Genomic DNA, 24,700 nt, shown 5'->3' with positions numbered 1-24,700 from the left:
TGCTCGAGGCTTGGATGATCGCACGCTTTGCTGGGTAAAAAACTGGCTGGATGGCCGGGCCCAGAGAGTTGTGGTGAACGGAGTTAAATCCAGTTGGAGGCCGGTCACAAGTGGTGTCCCCCAGGGCTCGGTTTTGGGGCCACTCTTGTTTAACATCTTTATTGATGATCTAGACGAGGGGATCGAGTGCACCCTCAGTAAGTTTGCAGACAACACCAAGCTGGGTGGGAGTGTTGATCTGCTCGAGGGTAGGGAGGCTCTGCAGAGAGATCTGGACAGGCTGGAGCGATGGGCTAAGGCCAACTGTATGAGGTTCAACAAGGCCAAATGCCGGGTGCTGCACTTGAGCCACAACAACTCCCAGCAGCGCTACAGCCTTGGGGAGCAGTGGCTGGAGAGCTGCCAGTCAGAGAGGGACCTGGGGGTGTTGATTGACAGCCGGCTGAACATGAGCCAGCAGTGTGCCCAGGTGGCCAAGAAGGCCAATGGCATCCTGGCCTGTATCAGAAATAGCGTGGCCAGCAGGGACAGGGAAGGGATCTTACCCCTGTACTCGGCACTGGTGAGGCCGCACCTTGATGACTGTGTTCAGTTTTGGGCCCCTCACTACAAAAAGGACATTGAATTACTCGAGCGTGTCCAGAGAAGGGCAACGAAGCTGGTGAAGGGTCTGGAGCACATGTTGTATGAGGAGCGGCTGAGGGAACTGTGGTTGTTTAGTCTGGAGAGGAGGAGGCTGAGGGGAGACCTCATCGCCCTCTACAGCTACCTGAAAGGAGGTTGCAGAGAGCTGGGGATGAGTCTCTTTAACCAAGTAACAAGCGATAGGACAAGAGGTAATGGCCTCAAGTTGCGCCAGGGAAGGTTTAGACTAGATGTCAGGAAGTATTTCTTTACAGAACGGGTTATTAGGCAGTGGAATGGATTGCCAAGGGAGGTGGTGGAGTCCCCATCCCTGGAGGTGTTTAAGAGTCGGGTCGACATAGCGCTGAGGGATATGGTGTAGATGGGAACTGTCAGTGTTAGGTTAATGGTTGGACTAGATGATCTTCAAGGTCCTTTCCAACCTAGTTGATTCTGTGATTCTGTGATTTTGTGATTCTGATAAGGGGTGGGCCTGACCATGGAGGCCATCTCACAGGTCACTCATGAATGTGAAACGTGTGCTGCAATCAAGCGAACCACACGAGTAAAGTCTCCCTGGAACAGAGGGCGATGGCTGAATTTTTGATATGGTGAGGCCTTGCATATTGACTATATTGGGCCACTGCCACGAACACGCCAAGGCAAGCACTACGTACTCACCATGGTGGAAGCAACTACTGGTTGGCTTGAAACGTACCCTGTAAATCATGCCACTGCCCGAAATACCATCTTAGGTCTTGAAAGGCAAATTTTATGGTGACATGGTACTCCTGAAAGAATCAAATCAGACAATGGGACCCATTTTCAAAATAATCTTATAAACTCCTGGGCAAAGAAACATGGCATTGAGTGGGTGTATCACATCCCTTATTACCCACAAGCGTCTGGAAAGATTGAAAGATACAATGGACTGTTGAAGACTATGTTGAGAGCATTGGACAATGGGGGATGGAAGCACTGGGATATAAATTTAGCAGAAGCCACTTGGCTAATTAACACCAGAGGATCTGTTAACCGTCCTGGTCCTGCCCAAACAAAACCCCTTCATACTGTGGGAGGAGATAAGGTCCCTGTAGTACACACAAGGAAACGGCTGGGGAAGGCAGTGTCAATTGCTCCTCCGTTGGGAAAAGGCAAGCCCACTCGTGGGATTGTTTTTGCTCAGGGACCTGGGTGTACTTGGTGGGTAATGTGGGAGGATGGGGCTACTCAGTGTGTGCCTCAAGGAAATTTAACCTTGGGGGGAGAAAATAATCTGTGGTGTGAGTTGTATGTTGCAGGGAGTGATGGAGGAGGTAGGAACTACGAAGAGTGAATTTCGCAAAGAACCAGATATGTGCAATGATGACCCAAACCTAGCTGGTGCTGGTGTCCAACAGTCAAACATACTGCTCCTTGACATCTTGACAGATGGGGGTCAAGTCATTGAACATCTGAAGGAGTGAAGAAAGCCAATGGAATGGAGGAATACTATTTATCTGTTAAAGGACAGGGGGATAGTAGTTAATCAGAGTGTATTAATCTGCATGTTGGGTATGAAGATGGTCTAAGTACATAGATTAAGATGTAGGTGTTGGTGAGAAGGAATGTCAGTGATGAGAACTAAATATGATGAAATGGATAAATGAGTATTATGTGGGACCTGGGCATGACGTAAATGGTATGGAATAAGGTGTGGAGACTGTACTGGGTCTGGCTGAGCCGGAATTGATTTTCCCCTATAGCAGCCCCCATGGTGCTGTGTTTTACGTTGGGAGCTGGAAGGGTGTTGATAGCACACTGGTGTTGTGGCTACTGCTGAGTAGTGCTTACACAACACCAAGGCTCTTTCCCACATTTTCCCCCTTTCCCACATTTCCCCCCCCTCAGTGGGACAGGGTGGGCAAGATCTTGGGAGGGGACACAACCAGGACAGATGACCCGAACTGACCAAAGGGATGTTCCATACCATATGACATCTGCTCAAGTATAAAGCTGGGAAAAAGGAGGAAGGGGGGGGGGGGGGTGTGGGGTGTGTCACCCTCGGTCCTCCGAGGCAACCGCTACGCGTATCAGAGCCCTGCTTCCTGAGAAGGCCCGACATCGCCTGTTAATGGGAAGTAGAGAATAAATCAGCTTTCTTTTTGCTTCCGCACACAAGGGTTGGTTTTTTTCCTATCTTATTTTCTTTCCCCCTTTTTGCCCTGTTGAGAAAAAAGGGGGGAGGAAGTGATAGAGCAACTCGGTGGGTACCTGGCATAACCACCACATGAGTTAACCTCTTTGTTTCAAAGAAGATGTGCCCCCCCTGCTTTGAGTTTGCGCAGAAGAATTAAAAGACCCTGTAACTTTAAATCAAGACGAGACATGTTGTTAACCAATGGAGGACAAAGGGCTAAGAAACTAACCAATGGTAACTATAGTAAATGTGTATTCATGTAGTTTGAAGTGTATAAATACACTGAAGTTCTTTTGTGCGGTGTGCTAGCTTTGTGGAATTACCACCTAGCACCCCACTCTGCACAGGTATGGAACAAATAAATAACTCTGCTCTGTGTGTATATTGGTGTATTGCACACCAGGTAAATGACCCCACTCGATGGACAACACTAAGACAGACTGAAGCTGTCCAACATGTTCTAACTTGTCTCCTCCACTTTCGTGACACCCTCTGTCCTCTTGACCTTCCTGCTGCCCCAGACATGTCAAGGCTTCACAGAGGGTCTGTCTGGGATGGAGTTAACTTTCCTCATAGCAGCCCATAGAGTGCTGTGCTTTGTAGCTAGAAGGGTGTTGGTGATGCACCAATGTTTCAGTTGTTGCTGAGCAGTGCTCGCATAGCATCAAGGCTGTCTCTCCAACCTCTTCCCTCCAGAGGCCAATAGGCTGGGGATGGCTGGGAGGAGGCAGAGCCAGAACAGCTGACCTAAACTGACCAAAGGGATATTCACAGAATCACAGAATGGTTGAGGTTGGAAGGGACCTCCAGAGGTTGTCTGATCCAATCCCCTTGCTCAAGCAGGGCCACCTAGAGCTGATTGCTCAGGATCATGTCAGGGCTTTTAAATATCTCCAAAGATGGAGACTCCACAACCTCTCTGGCAACCTGTGCCAGTGCTTGGTCACCCTCACAGCTAAAAAGTGTTTCCTGATGTTCAGACAGAACCACCTGTGTTTTAGTTTGTGCCCATTGCCTCTTGTCCTATCACTGGGCACCACTGAAAAGAGCCTGGCCCCATCCTCTTTGCACCCTCCTTTCAGGTATTTATATGCATTAATAAGGCTAAACACTCCCATCTCTCTCAGCCTTTCCTTACAGAAGAAATACTCTGCACCGTTAGTCATCTTCATGGCCCTTTGTTGGACTCACTCCAGTAGAAAGACTCCATGTCTCTCTTGTACTCAGAAGCTGTGTCTGTTCACTCAACTTCAGGAGATGAGTACAGTAAATTTGATATTAAATATTGCACCATCCATGCATAGAATTTCTAAAAGAACCTGGTCAGAGAGTACTGGATTTTGACAGCCTTGAACCTGCTTTTTATTGTTATTTAACTCCTTTCTATTAACATTTAAATGACAACTATTCATTTCATTAGCTCTTAGTAAAGCGTGCTTTATACATTTTATACCTACATTTTAATGGATATATATAATGAATGTATATATCTGTATATATATACACACATGTAATTATATATACATATAAAGTGTATCCAGGTATAAATAAAAATATATACATATTTGTACACTCCTGTATATATACTTTCTCTGCATATATAAAATGGATCAATATATATCTATACCTACATAATTCTTTATCTATATACATAAAATAAAAGTTTAATTTTTGTCTAGGGACCAAATGAAATGGGCAGCCAGTCTAGCTGAGGGCACTCTGAGATCATGTGGGCATGACAGTGTCAAGAAATAGCAACCAGCAAATCACAAAACAGTATGGAAACACACAGGAAATTATGTCAAAGAAGGCAGCCTCCATATATGTAGGGAGAGGGGGCTTCCTTTTCTGACATACTCCTGAGTAAGCTCTTTGGGGTGGCTGCTCCTGCCAGACAATTACAGGACAGTATGAAAACACATGGGCAACAATATAATCAAAAGTACACATGGATTAATGTCATTAATTGCACATTGATTAAATGGATATTGATGAAGTAGACATCAATGAAAAGGATGTCTGTTGGGGGTAAGCAGCAGTTGCAGGCAGTTCACGGCTGAGATGCATACGCCTGCATTAGCCGTCAGGTGGAGGGCTGCACACTCCTCCACACCAGGTGCTGCCCATCTGCAGCCCGGGCCGAGCCCCACAGGGTGCTTGCTGGAGGAGGCCTAAAAGCTTTTAGTTCACCTGCCGCCCCTCGTACTGCCTGCAGGTTCACTCCCAAACTTTACTCCCTCTCATGCCACAATCCACCCAGTTTCTCACAGGCCCAGCGGGGCTGTGCCAAGGGGAACATACCCACTGGCAGCCCTGCTTCCTACTCCTGTGTCCAGGAGGGGCACCACGCCCCAGCGGCCATGCACCCCCAAGCTGAGGAGTGGGCTTAGCATGCTGTGGCACCTGCAGGCCAGCACCTGGGCTTGGGTGGGCTGGGCCCTGAAGGAGTACTCCCCCCATTAGGCATTAAATTGGACATTTTTTGCCAGTGGTATCAAAGGCCCTTCCTGCTTGATTGTCACAATAGATTGGGGCACTCCTGTACCTCACATCATACTGTGCATCCCTCTGACTGTGAGAAAATTCTTGATCCAGTTTGTCTGCTTCCCCAGCTCTCCCCCTTCCAAGTACGTTAACGTGCATCATCTCATTCTTGGTGTAACAGGATGCATTTCCATCAGTTAGAGTCTAGACACCCGACACATGAGCCACTGAAGAATCATAACCCATTGCTCATATGCCGGCACTCAGGCAGCCCTGTACCAGCCGTCCCGGGGAGGGCAGAGGCCGCCAGTCCCCTCATCCTGTTCCCAGTGCGGCCCGGTGCGGGAGGAACTGGGGGGCCGCTAAAGGGACCCCCCCCGGTAAAGGAGGGCAGCCCTAGAAGAGAGCCGTCTGCGCTCCCCGCCATGCCTGACCCCCGCCAGCGGCGCCCGCCCCCGTGCCCGCCAGCGGCGCCTCCGTGCGAGCGGCCTTCAACCTGGGGCGAGGCCTGCGCTGCCCTCCGCGGGGCCACGCCAGCCCCCCGCACCGCTCCTCCGCGGGCAGCCCCCATCGGGGAACCCACCGCTCCGCCGGGAGCGGCGGGGACGCCCGCTCAAAGGCGGGCTTCAAAGGTGGGGGGGACGCGGCTGCCGGCCAGGGCCCCGCGGCCGGGCGAGCTCCCCTCAGCCCCGGCCGGCTTCGGCCGCGCTCGGCCGGGGGGCCGCCCAGCCTCGCCGCCCCAGCCCCGGGGCACCGGCGCCGTGCCCGCAGGAAAGCGCGACCCTGCCCGGCGCCGGGCCCCTGGGCCAAAACCCCGGCCCCCGGCGACATGCGGGGGCAGCCGGGTACCGCACCCCCCGCTCCCGGTGCCCCGTGCCCGCTCCAGAGCGGCGTCTCCCGTGGGAGCCCGCCCGCGGGCCTTCGTTACAATCCCGGCGAGAGAGGCACTCGCGCTAGGGGAAGTGCCGGGTAAAATGCCATGGCTCCGAGCTCGAGCTGTGAGGCAGGAGGGGAGGATGAACGCGGATAATCTTACGTCCTTCCAGAGGGTGGGTCTCGCGGGCTGCGCGGCGTCGGAGGGGCCCTCAGTCAGGACGTGCTACGGGTCCCAGCAGCGGAAAGGTTACCCAGCACTGCTGTCTTTTGAGCTTTTATAAGGTTCTGCTACAAGAAAACATTTCTATTCATCATTTCTACTGTCAAACAAAAAGGACGTTCACATGAAAACTCATTGCCTCGTCCTTAGATAAAGGCAAGGCCACGCAGGTGGTGTAACCGCCAGCGCTGAGTGGGAGCTGGCAGCGAGCTCCCTGGCTGCAATCAGCTGGCTGAGGTCGTCCTGTGGCCGCTGGATATGGCCGCCTGGAGCCCAGGCTGTACCTGCGCCCCAGCACACACCTGCCGTGCCGCGGCCACGGCTCTGGGGACGACGGCTCACTCCTCGGGTCAGCACCACCAGCCTGCCTGGAAAGGGCCTTTAAAGTCTGCTTATGCATTCTATTGTCATTTCAGTGCACTCCAACATGGTGTGTGTTTTAGCCGATTTTGATGTGTTCTGTAATGAGATATCCAGAGATTGGTATGTTTTCTTTATTTCTGAAAAGGTTGCTACTAGGACTTTCTCTCAGGAAACCTCTGTGTGCCAAGCATTATAATTTTGATGCATTGAACTTGAAAATAAAGTAACATAATTAAATACCAGCTAAATGAATGCTTTATGTTGTCATAATATTTTTGTTAGTGGAAAGTGTAGAAATTAGCAAAAACATTCAGGAACTGGCCAGTGAAAACATGTTGAGTGGGTTCTGCTTTCATTTCTGTGAGTATGAGTAAACATTATTACCAGGGATCTCCGAGAGGCTTATTTTGGTGTGGCTGTTACTGGAACATTAATCTTAATGTTTTCCTTTGTTAGATGAAAGCAGAAAAGATGTGAGCCTCTGAAGAGCGCCTTGTCCCATGCAGGCTCATATGCCCTTCCAGGAGCAGGCCCAGTCTCACCGGCAGTGGTTACAGTGTGGTGGGGAAACACACACAAGCTCTCGGGGACAAGTGCTTGCAGTGCTCTGCACAGCTGTCGTCGTTTGAACTCGGCTGGTAGGCAATCACCACGTGGCCAGTCGTTTACTACACCCCCTGTCCCTGGTGAAATAGGGGAGGGATAAAAAAAAAAAAGATATTCATAGGTTGAATAAAAAAAATTTAGTAATAGTAACAAAACAACAGTAACAACAGTAAGTCCAAACAGGTAATAGACAATGCAGTTGCTCAACACCTGGTGACCGGTAAGCAGCCCGTCCCCAGCAGCGATCCCGACCACACCAGAAATCCCACTGCACTGACCGGAAAACGGAACTGAGAGAGCACGTGTCTCCTTTATACACTGAGCATGATGTCACATGGCATGGAATACTCCAGTGACCGATCCGGGCCCAGCCCTCTAGCTGTGCTCCCTCTCAGCCCAAGGAAAGTTAACTTTATTCTAGGAGAACAAAACCAGGAGAACAGCGTTTGCAGGGCTAAAGGCAAATCCAGTAGGTGGGATTCTTCGGTCAAGCTGCAGGCTGGGGACAGAAGCTGGTGAGCATAGTTGCTCATTAACTCGCATGGCAGAGGCACTCCTCTGCCCTAAGTAATGTGTTATGGAGGGGCTCTGGCTACAGCGCTATTTCAGTGATTTTGCCTGGCTCAGAGCTTAACTAGATCTAACTGGTGAGTTGGAAGTGTGTTGATCAGCTGTGCTACACTCAAAAGTGCCCGTGGGACAAAGAAAACAGTGGAAATTACAGTGACTGAAAAGAGTCAACACTGCAGTGAGGGACATGAGATGGGACAGCAGGAGCCAAAAGTCTCCGACTTTTCATGAGTCTTAACGTGGCTGAGAGGACCTGCGATTCTGATGGTCTCTTTAGTTAATTCACAGTCTGAAAATGCTTTAGTGAGCCATAACACCCCCAGGCTCAGAGAGAAGGGAAATTAGTAATGCCCTGTATACTCCTATGCATGCCATATAAAGTCCTTTTACTGAATTGTTTATTTGTAAGGCACTTGTATGTGAGTAGCTAATTTGGAGAAACACCATGCAGGTTGTTGTACCATTTTGCAACACTTTTTCTTGCAAGGAGACAATGTACTTATTTTTAACCTCCTAGTGTAAAGGAGCTGCTAATCAGCATGGGAAATATTTTATCTCATTAATAGTATGATTTGTCTGGGATTGATGTATTTTCCAAATAAAATATTAATGTAACACCGTATGTGTGACTGAGTTATTATTTCATTGGCTTGTGTAAGTGCTAGCTTTTAAAAATAAAATCTTGGCAGCTCCCCATTTCTTTAAGATTGACTGGACAACAGCAAATACCTAAGCAAACCCATAATTTATAAACATATGAGAAAAGGCATATAAACAGTATAATTTGACCTACTGACTGCTACAGGAAGTCAATATAGTTTCTTCTGGTCTGTCAAACATTCTGAAATTTGCAGCCTGTATAATGAAAGTATGCTAGGTTTGCTGCTGTATCGTTTGTCATCTTTCTCCCTCATTGCCTTTTCTTATAGCTGTGGTATGCCACAATGGTTAAATGTTTGTCTGCCACAGTTTCTGGATTGTCTAATTCAAGGGAATTCATGAGCTCTTGGACAGTGTGTGAATTCTGACAATGGAAGATGCAATTCCAAAATTTCTGTCATTGTTTAATGAGGATCAAGAAATGTGTGAACCTGTGTCGGCCCATATGTAGGCACCCTTGCCCGTGCTTGGTCTACACTGTCTTGGACCCTCTCCCCAGGGAGCAATCGTAACTCTTTATCAGGACACAAGCCCTGCTAGACCTGTACTTTACCTTTCAATTGTGGGACCCAACACATACCTTTTTGGTTGTCACTAGTAATTCATGCATTTGGCTGCCCAGCCAGACGCACAACAGAAACATTCTTGGCTTGGCAGAGCGGGGATGAGCTGGAGGTCTAGAGGCTTTGCTGGTAGTCTGGACTGATCTTTAGGCTATGAAATGGATATATAAATTGCCATCCTTGCCTGGGGAATAGAAAGCAGACAGGAAAGTGTGTGTTAGAGACTTGAAAAACCCAGAAGCAGGGAATACCATGAGTAACATTTAAGGACTACCTGAGTCTTGTAGCTTCTAGCCACTCTGTAACCCACTCATTGTGAATCAACCATGTGGAGAGCAAAATAATAGTTGGGATGGATACGTACCTAGATACTGAGCAAGGCCTGTGGGCTTAGCCAGGAGCTGCCCAGGGAAAAGAGCACAGAGATTTTCAGCATGAATGATGAGGTGATAAATAGCAAGAATGCAAGCCCAAACACATGCAATATAATGGTAACCTAATATTTTTTGTTATTTTTGGATATAATACCTTTTTATTGTCCTTCTGTAATTTTTGTGCTTAAAGCTTGCTTTCCACCTGAAACATCCTGAAATAGAGATGACATCATTTATCATTGCCCCAGGAAGCACTCTGACAGTTCTATTCTGTTGCCTCATTATCAGATCACACTTGTGTCACTTCCCATTAATTGTGCCTGCCTGTGCCGGCCTGGATTAGTTCTGCAAGGGAAAATTACAGTACCGGGGACCGTGACACTGCTTTCCTTGCCAGCCACCTGCTTCTCTTTGTCACCTGCACTGCCGCTGGACAGAATGCCATTGATGAGGAGAAGCCTGGCTCCAGCTAGGTCAAGCACAGAGCCACCTCAGCAAATTGGCTGGCTTGCAATTCAGCTTTGGGAAGTGATTTGTTTTCAGGATAGAAAATTTATTTTTCCCCATAGCTTTATTTTTATATATGCATTTGTCCTTCCCTCCCCTGCTCTCTAGCATCATCTAGATGGCAAGCATCACTTTGGTTGTTTCCTGGCATCCTGAACACTTAGAAACAATGTTTCCAGAACAATACTTTCTCTAACTATTAAACCAAAAATCTAGTCCTTTCAAAGCTGATGGAAATACTTTGTTGGCAGAGCAGGAGCGAAGCAATGAATAAGACCTTGTGAGGAGAGCAGTCTGGCTTGCAGGGCAGCAGAGGATGCAGGGTGTTTGGCAGGACTCGGCCCTGTAGTAGCTCGTGCCATGAAGATACTCAAGCTAAATTACCGACAGAGGGATTTTTTGTCCTCCAAACATTTCAAAATTTATAGATACTGTTTAAGAGGTGTTTTACTGAACATTGTGGACATCAAGGTTGCTTTCCACAAAACTAATAGCAGAAACAGCCGCAGCTCATCTTTTCCTATGTAAACTTGCCCCTGTGTCTGACCCTGAGTTTGGGCTGAGCTCACATTTCAAAATCCTTTAAGGGCCAGATGAATCAAAACCAGTTTGGCATGCAAGAAGTTTTGCTATTTCAACCCATGTTTCCTCCTAATTAGGCTCCTGAGCCATAGGCCTGAGGAAGACGCCTTACCCCCACAGCCATAACCGGGGGGCAGGGAGAGCCTGGCTGTCTGGGTCTTGGTGGGCAGAGAGCTGCCCCAGCACAGACCCAGCAGCTCGGCAGGCTGGTGGCAGCAGCAGCAGCCCTGATCAGGGGATGGGCACATCCAGGGAGGCTGCTGGGGAGCTGCAAGGGGCAGAGTGATGGCATAGGTCTGCAGTGTGTCCAGGAGGCAGGACAGAGATTAGGCTGGGCACAGGCACACCTACAGCACAGCACGAGCAAAGCTAGAGGCCCCAGCCTGAGGCAAAATGGCCTCCTGGTGCCCTCCACACCCTCCAGAGCCCTCGGGGTGTGTGCTGTGTCAGAGCCATGGAGCCACGCCAAGGTCCCTGAAGCCAGGCACAGGGAGGGAACTGAGCCTCCCCTGAGGAGCCCCAGAGTGGTATTTGGGACAGGAAAGCTAAGCAAGGAGCCCGGGGGCCCTGGGAGCCAGGCCTGTGGCGCTTGGGCTCTGGGGCAGGTCCTGTGCAGCCTGAGGGCCAGGCACTCAGCTCCAGCAACCCATGAGGGAGCTGTGGGAGTGGAGCTGCCCCCAGAGGGGGGACAAGCCAGGAGTCAGGGTGACGCACACACAGGCTGCACCCCTCACCCACCAGCACAGCCCCACAGGGCTGAGCGTGGAGGGCAGGTCCTGGCTAGGGGGTTATCAGGAGCCCCAAGTACGGCATATGATCAACCAGGTCCATCCAGGGAATCCCACCAGGAGACATAACTACAGGGGAGGCCCAAGACCTGTCCAGAGACAGGTACATGTACACCAAAGCCCATCGAGAGCTTCAGTAGGGCTCCCAGGCTGAGGATGTGGGGAATCCCAGGTGAGGCCAATCAGGGGAACAAAGGCCAGTTAGTGTCTGACAGAAATGTTTTTATCTGCATGTTTTTGTTCATTTCCAGTTCTTCACACCTCTTATCCATCTCCTAGTCCTCTGGTCATCCTCATTGTATAGAATTCAGTTTGCTTCTGGGATGCCTCCTGAAGTTAGGCAACAAGTTACAGCTGTGATCAAGCCCAGGTGCAATGCTGGGGGTAGTTTGCTCCATATGGTTTTGCTGCTTTCTACCTGCAAAGTCTACTGTCATCAACCTGGGAGGCAACTGGTAGTTTAGATGTAGTCAGAGATGCCCCTCGTCTCTCTGCCTGTGGGCCAAGATTTTTACCCTCTGCGGTCTGGAAGAAATGATAAATAACATGTAAGTTAATTTTGTGGGTAATACTAAACCAGGTGTTTCAAACATCTTATGTCTGCAGATCAGTTTTAGCTATCCAGTATCTCCCCAGCTGGTCTTAGCAATGGCCCTATGTTGATGTCGCCAGGCAGCTCAGCATATCTACAGATATATGTAAGATGTTCACTGGTGATTTAGTGATGTACATATAATTCTCCCCAGGGTGATTTTTCAGCTATGATAAAGATTTAACCTTTAATTTTTTTGAGGTTTTGTTCTATTTCCTGGCTTGTCAGGGTAGCACAAGGTAAGTGGAAAAATTGTCCATGCTGTGTTTTTAAAAGGATACTTTAAAACAACCAGCTTTTGAGTCTCTCTTTCCAAGCCTGTTATGTTCGTAGTGATTCTGAGGGTAATAAGTTTTGAAAGGTAAAATAAATAACATTTGGTCATGTTTAGCTTAACAGTTCCCTTAATGTAGTCTTGTCATGGAGCTAAACTTGTTGGTTGATAAATGAAACCATTAGAACCAAGATAGAAACTTCTTTTTTGAACAACTTGATGTTTCTGTCATTTCTCTAGGGGCTTATGACGAACAACTGTACTGCATATTATACATTAGATTTATTTCCTGCTTTGTGTCACAGATGCCTTGCTGTTAAGAATTTTATTCAGTGCATGATTTCTGTGTAGTGTTTTTAAACTCTTAAATCTTAAGTTTGTTACATTACATGGCTTCTGTAACGTATGGCAAAGTGGGATATGTGCAGGTGATTATATGTATGTGGATACTTATAAAATTCTGACTAGTTTTTCTGTAAGTTTAAAAAAATATAGTGCAACAGAAATGAAATACAATATACTTCTTCCATGTGTGCATAAGAACAGTCATACCGTGTTGGATCTAAGGCTCTTCCAGACTGTTATCTAGTCTCTGATGATTACATCAACTTAGAGAAAAGACATGGAGTGACCTTCCTCTGGAGTATTCTTCCAGGCTCTCACAGTGTTTGATCAAGACACTTCCAGAGTAAAAGGCTGCAGTGTAAACCAGGGTACTTAATAGCATCATGACTATAGAAGATTTACTGTAAATGCATTTACTTAACCCATTTATTCTTCTGGTTTTTACAGTGTTCTGCATCAGTTATTTCCATAGTGTGTTGAGGTCACTTTCTTCTCAGGATATCAGAATACTTTACATGTTTCATGGATAGGCAAGTGATGACAAGAAGTCATACTATGATTTGTAGTTCTGGAAATGGAGCTTGATCATTCAGACTAAGGAATGGAACAAAGGCAATATCCTGTTATTTTTGTGTGTGACATTTTTTTCATCTGTACAGAAGTGGTAGGCCTATCTCAACTTACTGCAGCTAAGGACCTAATGAAATTGGTACTACATACTTCTGGCTGTTTGCAGAGATGATAGAAATGTTCTGTAGTGACTGTTGTTTTCTCACAGGATTGTTATAGGCCACATTCTTCTTTACTTTATGGGGTCACCTCTTGAACTCCACAAAACAGAATTATTACTGGAATATTATCAAGTCTGATAGCTCTGCATGTCTTTATCAAACATATCTGTTTGCCAACATGTATCTCTGGATAAATACAAAGCTTGTAATTGAAAAACCAGCACTGGCTGATGCGGAATTCAAACCAGACTGAATGACTGTTTCTAGGAAGAGGAAAGTACTGTTTTACTCCTAAGTAGATAAATAGGACTGTATTTTATTATCCAAAACTTCAATGACATTTGTTCTTCCTACCTGAAGGTTGATCTTTCTCCTATGACCATTATTTCCTACAGCAATGACAGTGTAAATACCGAGCAATGGAGAAATATTTTAACATAGGATGTGAGACTTCTTCAGGTGTCATGTGCAGCTCAAATCTTGTTCTTGCAGGAGAATAGAATAACCCCAGAAGTAACCCCTTGTGGAAATAAACTGAATAAGATGTATAATTACTGGGCTTTTTTCACACGTGCAGACCCAGAGATTACTCAGTAGACATACTGATCAAGAGAGCTTTGCAGCTAGAGATAAATTCTGGTACAGCCATTACTTCTTCAGAACAGTGAGCTTAGAAAATCTAGAGGTTTAACAGTTATAGGAAATAGCTGGTGGCTTTACTTATGTGGTTTTGGATGGGCTGTAAATTACTTGTGGTATCTTTGTCTTTAGCACAGAGATCCCAATAGACAAATTGTATACTCTCATCCACAAAACCAAACAAACAACAAAACCCCACAACATTTTAAGGTTGTTATGTTTAAAAATGTTGTAGTAAGTCTGACAAATCATAATTCCAACAGCACAACAATGAGGCTGAAAGGAAAATTACACTTAACAACTTCATAAAAATCTTTAGAAATAACATGTTTCATTTATTTACTAAAATGAGGCAGTTCTAGAATTTTGTACCCTAGAGTTGTCTGAGACTACTGTGTATTTCACTCAGCAAGTCAAATATGTCCTCTTTCTAGTAGTCTGCAAGTTCTGCATTAAACTCCGAGATTCATTAAAAGTTAGACCTTAATGGTCAGATTCTGCTTCCCTTGCTCTTGCTAGTTATTGTGTTATTGTAGGAGTGCCTTATTAATTCTGATATGAATAATGGCAGAGGAATGGTGATCATAATTCTGACATGATGAGTACTGAATATGGCCTGTCTCTGGCCAGTCTGATATAAAGGAAAATGGCAGGTGTTTCTTTGGTGTTTGTTTGTAGGAAAACTGTTTTAGAGGCCTGGCATCTTAGATGAGTTCTGCTTAGACTGATCTGTGAATAGTATCGAAGTGGAGGAAAAATTGGTGCGTGTAAAATGAGTTTATCATAAAGCTCTGCAATAATCACCGTAGTAAGCAATATTTCATTTTCTGAGCAGGTATAGCCAGTATACAACTACCCACCAAAAAGCTAGCAGTGGTACTGAAAGAAAAGCATACTTGTCTTCTGGCATCTTACTTTCCAACTGCACAACTTTCTACCTTTATTCTTTTTTTTTTCTTTTCTTTCTTTCTTTCTTCCCTAAGATTAGATTTATGAATCATTTCCATAAGGGAGAAACTCTTCTGCAATGTTTTTTTCATTAGTCCCTTTTGATGATTCATTTTAACGCAGATGCTGTCATTTAACTCTGCTGATGCATCAGAGGCTCAAACTGATCACAAGTTTTTAGAACATGAATTTTTTCTAATAGCAGGAAGCTATCAGAATTGCTTTCTCTTTTGCCATATAATTTCATTGAAAAGGTCAGCATGGTCCTATCTGTGGGCAGAATTTGTAAAATTATAAATATATTGGTCAAGATTTAAAATCAAAACCTTGACAGGATAACCATTACCTTAACAATTACCTTATTGGGATAAGAAAATGTGGCCTTACATAAGTATGAATAATAAGGAGATCACCTTTGAAAATCCACATTTGGAAAACATCTTTCAAATTACAGCTATTTTTTTTGCATTTGTTTTTAACAGTTTTGGAAAATACTGTTAAGTAAATACAGAATCCCTGTGAATTTACTGGTGACAAAAATAAGGACTGAGCCAGGAGTGTAAATCAGCACAGTTCTTTTGGCTGCAAGCCATCTTAGTTTACAAAGTCAGGGAGCAGATTTCTTGTTTAAAATGATCTGTAATTCCCCCCCCCCCCTTTTTTTTTTTTTTAATATATGATTTAGAACAATGCAAGGACACTAAGTAACACATCTTTTGCAGCCTGATTCTGACAGTGTTTACCTTATTAAGGTACAGTACCCTTTAAAGTTACTGCAAATAAATTGGTGAGAAACTGGAAACTGCCCCTTGGTCTTTTCTCATTCATAAACAAACCTTTCTCCTTTAAGGTAATTTTACAAATAAATATGCTATTTCATATACTTCAGTATTTCCTGTTGTTTGCTGTGTTGACACAGCAAGTGGTGTCATTTTTCATGTAGAGAATGATAAGAGAATTGTGTGCTCTAAGTCAAGAGAAAGACTCTCGTTGACATTGTTGGACACCCTAAGGCCCTTGCTAATAAACACATTTTTCTGAGGAGGAATTCATCACATTTTGTAAAAGTTACATTGAATTATACAATTATGTTAAATCTAGGTCAATTTAGAAATGTAATTTACCACATCATACATTCATAGAATTATTTTGTCTTAGAAAATAAGCCATATAGCCAGATAATACTGCTAATAAATGAATAAATGAAATATATTGATATTAGTTCTGAACATCTGAAGAGAATTGAAAAAATCATGTAAATCCAATGACTGTTTATTGCTGCCTGTATGGACTTAAGATTTACAATTCCAGGTGTATCTCTGGTGAAGAGAGGCTAATCACAGATAACTGATGATCAGACAAACAATATAATAAATTCAATGATGAAAATTTGTTTCTTACTGTCCTGCAGCCTGTTTGGCTGCATGAATCCTGCTCAAAATCTCGGGCAGGAAAGAATATTTCCAGCTACAAATGACACTAGACTGTCAGAACAACAGTTTGCAGGAGTGCTGAATCATCATGTAGCTTTTTCAGTGTTTTCAGGAGAAAAAGATGAGGGAACACCCACTAAAGCAGAATTTACTGTGATTGGCAGGAAGGGTCAAAACCAAATGTCCTTAATTTTTTTGTTGCTTTTAACTTTTCTTCATATTCTGTTCTTGTGGACCGAAAAAGCCCTCAGCCCTAGTTTTTAAAGAAACCATGATTAAAACCATATAGAGAGAAATCCATAGCAGGGGCAAAATTCAGCTGGATCTGCTGATGTTTAAGTGTGGTTAATAAGAGGGCAGGTATGTATTTATGTGAATGTTACACATGTTGGTTACTCAACTTATAATTGGAGGAAACTGGAGAAATGTGTGTATAAACCTGACTGTTGAAAGGATTCCCCAGGAATGACAGAATCATAAAATATTTTAGGTTGGAAAAGACCTTTAAGATCATTGAGTTTAACTGCTAACCTAGCACTGCCAAGTCTACCACTAACCATGTCCCTAAGCACCACATCTGTATGTCTTTTAAATACCTCCAGGGATGGGGACTCCACCATCTCCCTGAGCAGCCTATTCTAACACCTAACAACCCGTTCTGTAAAGAAATGCTTCCTAATATCCAGTCTAAACCTTCCCTGGCACAACTTGAGGCCATTCCCTCTTGTCCTATCACTCATTACTTGGTTGAAGAGACTCATCCCCAGCTCTCTGCAACCTCCTTTCAGGTAGTTGTAGAGGGCAATGAGGTCTCCCCTCAGCCTCCTCTTCTCCAGACTAAACAACCCCAGTTCCCTCAGCTGCTCCTCATACGACATGTGCTCCAGACCCTTCACCAGCTTCGTTGCCCTTCTCTGGACACGCTCGAGTCATTCAATGTCCTTTTTGTAGTGAGGGGCCCAAAACTGAACACAGTAATCAAGGTGTGGCCTTACCAGTGCCAAGTACAGGGGTAAGATCACTTCCCTGTCCCTGCTGGCCACGCTATTTCTGATGCAAGCCAGGATACCATTGGCCTTCTTGGCCACCTGGGCACACTGCTGGCTCATGTTCAGCCGGCTGTCAATCAACACCCCCAGGTCCCTCTCTGACTGGCAGCTCTCCAGCCACTCCTCCCCAAGCCTGTAGCGCTGCTGGGGGTTGTTGTGGCCCAAGTGCAGCACCCGGCATTTGGCCTTATTGAAACTCCTACAGTTGGCCTTAGCCCATCGCTCCAGCCTGTCCAGATCTCTCTGCAATTATTGGTATTATTGCTATATGTGTTTGGAGGTTGTATTAACATTCACTGCATGGCTGTTTGGTTCCAGAATTTTGTTCTGGCTAATTTTTTCTTGTCTTTCCCAGCAAATTCAGTCAGTTAATGAGCTATAGAAATAACTTCAGAAGCATTCTCAATCTTTGCATGTCTATGTATGTCTGTATGCACATGTGAGTATAGAGAAAGCATGTTCAGATGAGTCAGCAAAAGGTATCAAACACATGTTGCTTGAATGAAGGGTATTTTGTGTTTGAAAAAAAGTTATTAATATATAATCAAAATTACACTGCCAACTAACATTTATCTCGCCTGACATACAAGTGTTTCAAGTGTTTTGTGGCAATTTTTGGTCTCAGTAGCACTTCATGAGATTCTTGATGGGATGAGATGTTCTTGCCTTCTCTTTTTCCACCAGGTGACACAAAAGTTTGTTCAAGGTTGGAGCCAACCTGTGAGCAGGAAGGAAATTCCTGCCTACTAATAAATTCTAGGCTGGTCTAAAGGAAACCCTTCAGTATTTATAAACTGACCCTCTCTCTACTCTCCTGGAGTAGCTCAGCAGAGCTCTCTGATTGCTTTGAATTCAATGATTTGTAAAATTTTTTGGGGGGGGGGAGGGACTTTAAAGATAAACTAGTTTTTTTAAAGGAGGTGGATTCATTATTTCTTATATGATATGCAGGCTTTAACTCTTCTCTCTTGGATTAAAGAGAAGACTAGTGGATTTCAACATGATGCTGAAGGATTATTCCATTATTCCTACCTCCCCCTAGAACGGCTTCAGTCTAGAAAGGGAGTGGAAGATAAAAATTAGCAGTTGTTCTACACACTTTAACTCTTACCTGGCTAAAAAGGAAAAGATGGAATCACATGCAGAATTCAAGAAGTGTGGGAAAAGTGCGCAATGTGGAGCAGTGTTAGGGTTGAGGAAGGACAAGGAGCATCAGTGAGAGTAGGGTTGTAGCTGAGGCAGAAGTGAATGCAGAATTAATAGGGGAGAAATACAGCCTTCTCATCAGCAAAGTATGTAAGCACATGTTAGTTTGGGTATGTGGGTAATTGCATTTTGTTCAGCAGAGGTCTCTATGATTGCTTTGATTCAACGATTTTTTATTTTTGTGGGGAGGAAGAGGGGCTCTAAACTAGTTTTTGTGTCCTGTTTAGAGGAGGTGGATTCATTATTTCTAATATGATATGCAGCCTTTAACAAATGACCCATTTCTGAGAGGCACTAAGCATCCACAGATCCTGTGAATTTCAGTTCTGACTTCAGTGGTATCCTGAATTTTTCAGCTCTGTTTGTCCTTCTAGCAGGAAGCAAAGCCATTTAGGCTTTGTCATTGTTCAGTTTTTCATTGAGTGCCCCAGTAAAACTGTCATGAGCACTGACACGTCAGATGTGGGTAGTTAATGTTACTGCCAAGTAATTAAAAGTACAGTCTCAGTGTCTGTATTTTGGGTCAAGGGAAATTTCATTTTAAATTATCGGTCACAGTGACCACAGTCTGTTATTGTGTTTTATGGCAAGATTAAGAACATTTTCCATTTAGACGGAATAGAACGGAAGTTCAGCATGTACTATGAATGTGTGAAGTTCATTTTCAACTGGACAGCCTAAGATGCATTAGGCACTGAAATAATCAATTTGAGGAAGTTTATTACTTGGCCATGTGTTGTGGTTTAACCCCAGCCAGCAACTAAGCACCACACAGCCACTTGCTTACTCCTCCCACCTCTGAGAGGGATGGGGAGGAGAATCGGAAAAAAAAAAGGTAAAACTTTTGGAAGAGATAAGAACAGTTTAATAATTGAAATAAAATATAATAATAGTAATTCAAATGAAGGTAACAAAAAGAGAGAGAAATAAAACCCAAGAAAGACAAGTGATGCATACTGCCATTGCTCACCACCTGCTGACTGATGCCCACCCAGTCCCTGAGCAGCAATCCACCCTCCCTGGCCAATTTCCCCCCATTTATATACTAAGAATGATGTTCTATGGTATGGAATATCCCTTTGGCTAGTTCAGGTCAGCTGTCTTGGCCGTGCTCCCTCCCAGCTTCTTGTGCACCTTCTCACTGTCAGAGCATGGGAAACTGAAAAGTCTTTGACTTAGGATAAGCACTACTTAGCAACAACTAAAACACCAGTGTGTTATCAACATTATTCTCATACTAAATCCAAAACACAGCACTGTACCAGCTAGTAGGAAGAAAATTAACTCTATCCCAGCTGAAACCAGGACACCATGGTTTAAATGATTTCAAAAGTTAATTCACAAATTATGTGTTCAGTGCAATTAGTTCTATTTTCAAAGAGGCCTTTGCTTTTGGAAAGAGCTGGATGTAGTAATATCAATAAATACCAATTGTTCAGAATGAAGTAAAAGAGAATGACATTACAGTGTCTTAGTATCATTAATGATTAACTTCTATAATTTACTTTTATTTGTGATGACAATGGCCATTCATCATTGTTTCCATCTGCATCCTAAGAGCATAGCATTATTGTGGAAGTGTCATTTTTGTGCTAGAGATGTAATGACAGCAGCTTACTCCCCTATATTCTTGAATTTTACTGTTCAGATTCTATTTTTAAGTAAACTCATTCCCAAGTAAAAGGTAACCATAGCCTTTTAATGAAAATAAAGGAATTAATTACAGATACACAAACAGGAATAAAACTGGTAGATTTTTTTTCCTAAAGGACTTGCTGAGCTAACTTAAGTTCTGCAAAAGACCTCAGAATACAACAGATGCTATTTTTTTAATGTGAGCTGAAGCACTAGGGGTTGGGAGGAAACCCTGAAGATTTTATCACCTTGTAAATGCCTCAATTTGAAAAAGAGAATTAATCTCTTAAAACAATGAATTTAACAGATACTATCATGAACTAGGAAAGAGATTGCACAGTTTTAATTATGTATTTCCATTGAAAGTTAGTGTTGCTCATTAAATTTCCATAGTGAACGAAATCAGTCCCTGAAAGAAAGTATGAAGCTATTTCTATCAAGACTAATTGACTAAATTTTCACTCAAATGGCCTGATTCATTAGATTAAAACTCCACCGACATTCTTGTAATGTAAATCCCTTTTTCTAGAAATACCTACCTCAACATGTGGGACATGACCATGTTAGATTTAAGGAACAAGTATGGTCCCTTCCAATTGCCTTGGGCACTTTTGCAGAGGAACTTTTTGTCTTTACTATGATGTTGGCTGGTTTCTTTTGTTATTTTCCCCAGTACAAGGGCCATCACATTCAGAATTATATTCCTGATAGCATAGAGCTCTTTAGCTCTCATCATTACCATTTATGTTTGCAGAGGAATATGTACTCTGTGGCATGGTAGAAATTATCTCACAACCCTGTCTAGCTGGAGTGTTACTTGTCCCATTTTTTCTAGTTTGCAGAATTTAGCACAGTTTACATGAGTGCATTTCTTTGCCTTGGTTAATTGCCTGTGAGCTTTCTGATTAGCACTTTCTATATCCTCTGAATGTCTCTTCCAGTCTAACTTTTCTTACCTATCCCCTGGATATTCAGGCTGTGCGCTGAAGAATTATATTACGATTCTCAATTTCAGCTTTTTTCTTTTTTTTTCTCCTACATTAATTTCTCCTTCATCCAGCTCACCTACGTTTCATATGATTGTTTTCTTTTTATGAAGAGCTATATATAACTTCTATTAACATTTCATTGCCTAGAGCTTTTTTTTCTCCTTTGCTTTTTGTTACTATGTCTAATGTAAGCTATGAATGTAAATAATATTAATAGTTATTTTCATTCTTCAGATCACCCATAAATGATACACACGATAGTATTGAGTTACAGGACTCTTCAGGCCTTTCCACTGTTCTTTTCCATTTGCTTAGGCTTTTATTTTTGTTTTGGTAGTCTTTTGCTACTTTTTAAATCTATTTTACAAAACAAAGGCGTGTCACTGCAGTGATTAGATTACTCAGTGGCTAAAGGCACTTTACAGCAGTAGCAATATTATTTCCTACCTGCTGTCCCCCAGCTCAGCCTTTTCATTAATTGTGCTGCTTCATGTTCTTCTGAAACCCATAGCCATCAGATACAAACATCGGCAGAGTTATTGTTTGCCCTGTATTTAATACAGCTTGACTCTCATTAATCAGTTATGTTAGTTCTTGAGGCTGATATTCCATCTAGGGAGCCAGTTTGTTAATCTGTAGCAAATCTGTTATTAACTATATTCTTAGTTTAGTGAGAAAACCTTGCTCAATGATTCAGTTCAATTGAACAAAAATGGAAGGCTTGGAAGAGTATCCCTTTGAAAAACAGAGCCCCAGTGGTAATAAAGAAGAACTTCTCCAGATTGACAACCATTTTAGTTGCTCCCTACTGGGTAGCATGCCTTTCTTGATTGTCTGAGCAGGGTTGGTTTGTTGTTGAGATAGTGGATAATGGAGAAAATAGAAGTTTAGTGCAAGATCAGGGAGTAATATAAAAAAGGAAGAGGCTCATGTGTACTTATGAGTTCACTAAATGCCTTCCATATGTCCGTATTTGTTTAATCATGGACTTCAGGATGTGCTGGCAGCCAGAGCATTGGTCCAGGATCCTTGAGGTTGTCTTTCCCTTTTTCATTACAAAGGTGCTGAGCATGACACGTGGCAACCATGTACTGAAATTGTGACCCCGTGTGGAGTGGTCCATCACTCGAGCGAGAGGATGAACCTCAATCCTGTTACCAACACCCACGGCCTGTGGAAGCAGTGAGGACAGTTCCAGACTGCTCTCCTGGTGGAAGGAGGCAAAGGAGAGTGGGGATCCTTGTACCCCGGTGGATGAACTGCATGCATGCTGTGAATTAAAGCGTGCTTTACTCTCTGCTTTGTCATCTACTTTCAATTTTTTTCTGGCCTGAGAGTTCACAGTGTAAAGGTGTCCTTGTTTTTCACTCCCTTTATAGCCCACAATAATGCCATCAACTGAAATTTTCAAGTGAAAGTGATGTGTAACCAGGCTTCTCTGACTCCGTTTTCCCCACTTCAGGGGTGACCTCAGGGAGGAAACATTTTTCCTGCTCTCCAGGTATTTTTCCCTTGTCTTCTTCACTTTCCAAAGGTTTCATTCTGTGGAAATGCCCTTCTGCTGACTTGCAAGAGCCACCTATGGGTGTTATTGCACTTGGGCCAGATGTATACATATATATGTATGTATGTATTAACTCATTTATGATCTCAGTATCTGTATCTGAAACTTACTTATTTTAAGCTTCTTTGCTGACCCTGTTCCTTATAGAAGTTACTACTATGTTAATTCTGAGGGCATTTCTGGCACTAAGTAAAGGAACTACTTGACTCTTTTACTAACTGTGTTAGTGAGAGGGAACCTCAACTCATCAATAAGGTGTTTCCTCCCTGGCAATGTGTATGCTCTTATGTTAGAGTTTCCTTTATTTGTGTTGAAAAAGCACAACATTTTCACCTCAGGATTGTGAAAGTGGTATCTTGCTGCTCAACTTTTAGAGTTTTTGACTAATGTCTAGAGAAGATATTAGGGTGAATACATTTCCTTAGGAGTTCTCTGCTTATTATGTCTTTCACGGTGTGTGACCAACTCCTTTCAAGGGCAAACAAACTTGGCTGTCTTCCTGGCTCACAGCTGCTTTTATCTCTAAGTTTTCTTTGAAAGAGAGAAGAGCAGCTTGAATACTCAACTTGGATGTTGCTGCTCTGCTGGAGGGAGTGGACTTGGGTGTGGGAGGAATGAAGTACTCTCTGGGCAGTGCTGGGGCTGTCAGTAATCAGTGCGGGCCACAGCTCTTAGACGGGCAGCTCTATCTCACCTATCAGATGCAGCCTGGAGCAAGGGTGAGTGTGGATGGTAATGAATACCCCATGGCTTGCCAGTGAGGAACTGGCTGTCTAATGGTGATGTGGAGGTACAAGGGAGGAAGGGATCAGTTCTGGTAGTGGGGATGTGATGAGGGTACTGGGTCCCTTCTGCCTTGCCATCAGAAGTGATTTTCATGTTCTTGTCATAGCACAGACTCAGAGCAATCATTCCCTGTCCGATTATGACTAAGTCTCGTTTGTGGAAATTGATGCTGTTCTGTGTTTCACTAAAAAACTGGTATTTTTCCTTTGGGGTATAATGGTTTCATTTGTGTGTGGCTTCAGCTGTGTAATTGTATTCAAGTGTAGAGCCAGTTTGGCCACTTTTGTTTCCTCTGATTCCTTGGGCAGTAGCAACTGATTGCAGCAAAATCCTATTCCAGGTGGCACTGATTTATATTTTTCAAGTACCATATTTGTGCTGAGATACAGCATAGCAGGATAGTTGCTATCAGTCTCTAGAATGGCATGGGGGCCAAGAGGCTGGAGGGACAGGAAAGCAGGGGGCCATACCAGTGTTGGGGGAACCAAAGTTTTGGAAGGATTGGGTACCATGTAGATCAGGGCAGGCTGAGCAATGGCCATGATAAGAGGCAGGAGGTGAGAGGGGCTAAGGACATGGGGAAGGGGTCTTGTAATAGAGCTGAAGGAGGAGTCTAGTACCTGAAGAAAAGGTCCTGTGACGAGGTTGGATTTCATTTGCCACTGCCTCTTCCTCTCCTCACTGAGTTCCTCTTCTTTGTAGTGAGTCATCACACTGACACCACTGGCTGGTGTCCTCTTGACAGGAGGCCTCCACTGCACTAGGATTTGTGCTGCCCCTTTTGGCTTCTGCCCCCTTCATTGACTTAGAACTTACAGCTATGTCCTTTTTAGTTGCACTCAGATCTGGAGACAATATGTGCAGTGGAGCCTGACTGACCCTACTGTTGATTGAGAACTACCTTCCTCTGCTCTGTAACACTTGGGGAAAAAAGGGGAGATCAGAGGGAGTAGAGCTGCTGCTGTCACCTCTCCAAGTGTCTCATGTCAGGTGTGTCAGTGTCCTACCCACAAGGCGCACTTCCCCGTTCTCAACTTTCTCCTGTATGTTTCTGTTCAGAATGACACTGCTCAAATAAAAAAAAAAAAAAGGGAGAGAATTTGCTGTTATTCC

Source organism: Strix aluco, chromosome 5 (genome assembly GCF_031877795.1).
Source record: "Strix aluco isolate bStrAlu1 chromosome 5, bStrAlu1.hap1, whole genome shotgun sequence".
In the NCBI taxonomy this organism is placed as follows: Eukaryota; Metazoa; Chordata; class Aves; order Strigiformes; family Strigidae; genus Strix; species Strix aluco.
This window is presented reverse-complemented; position numbering follows the sequence as displayed.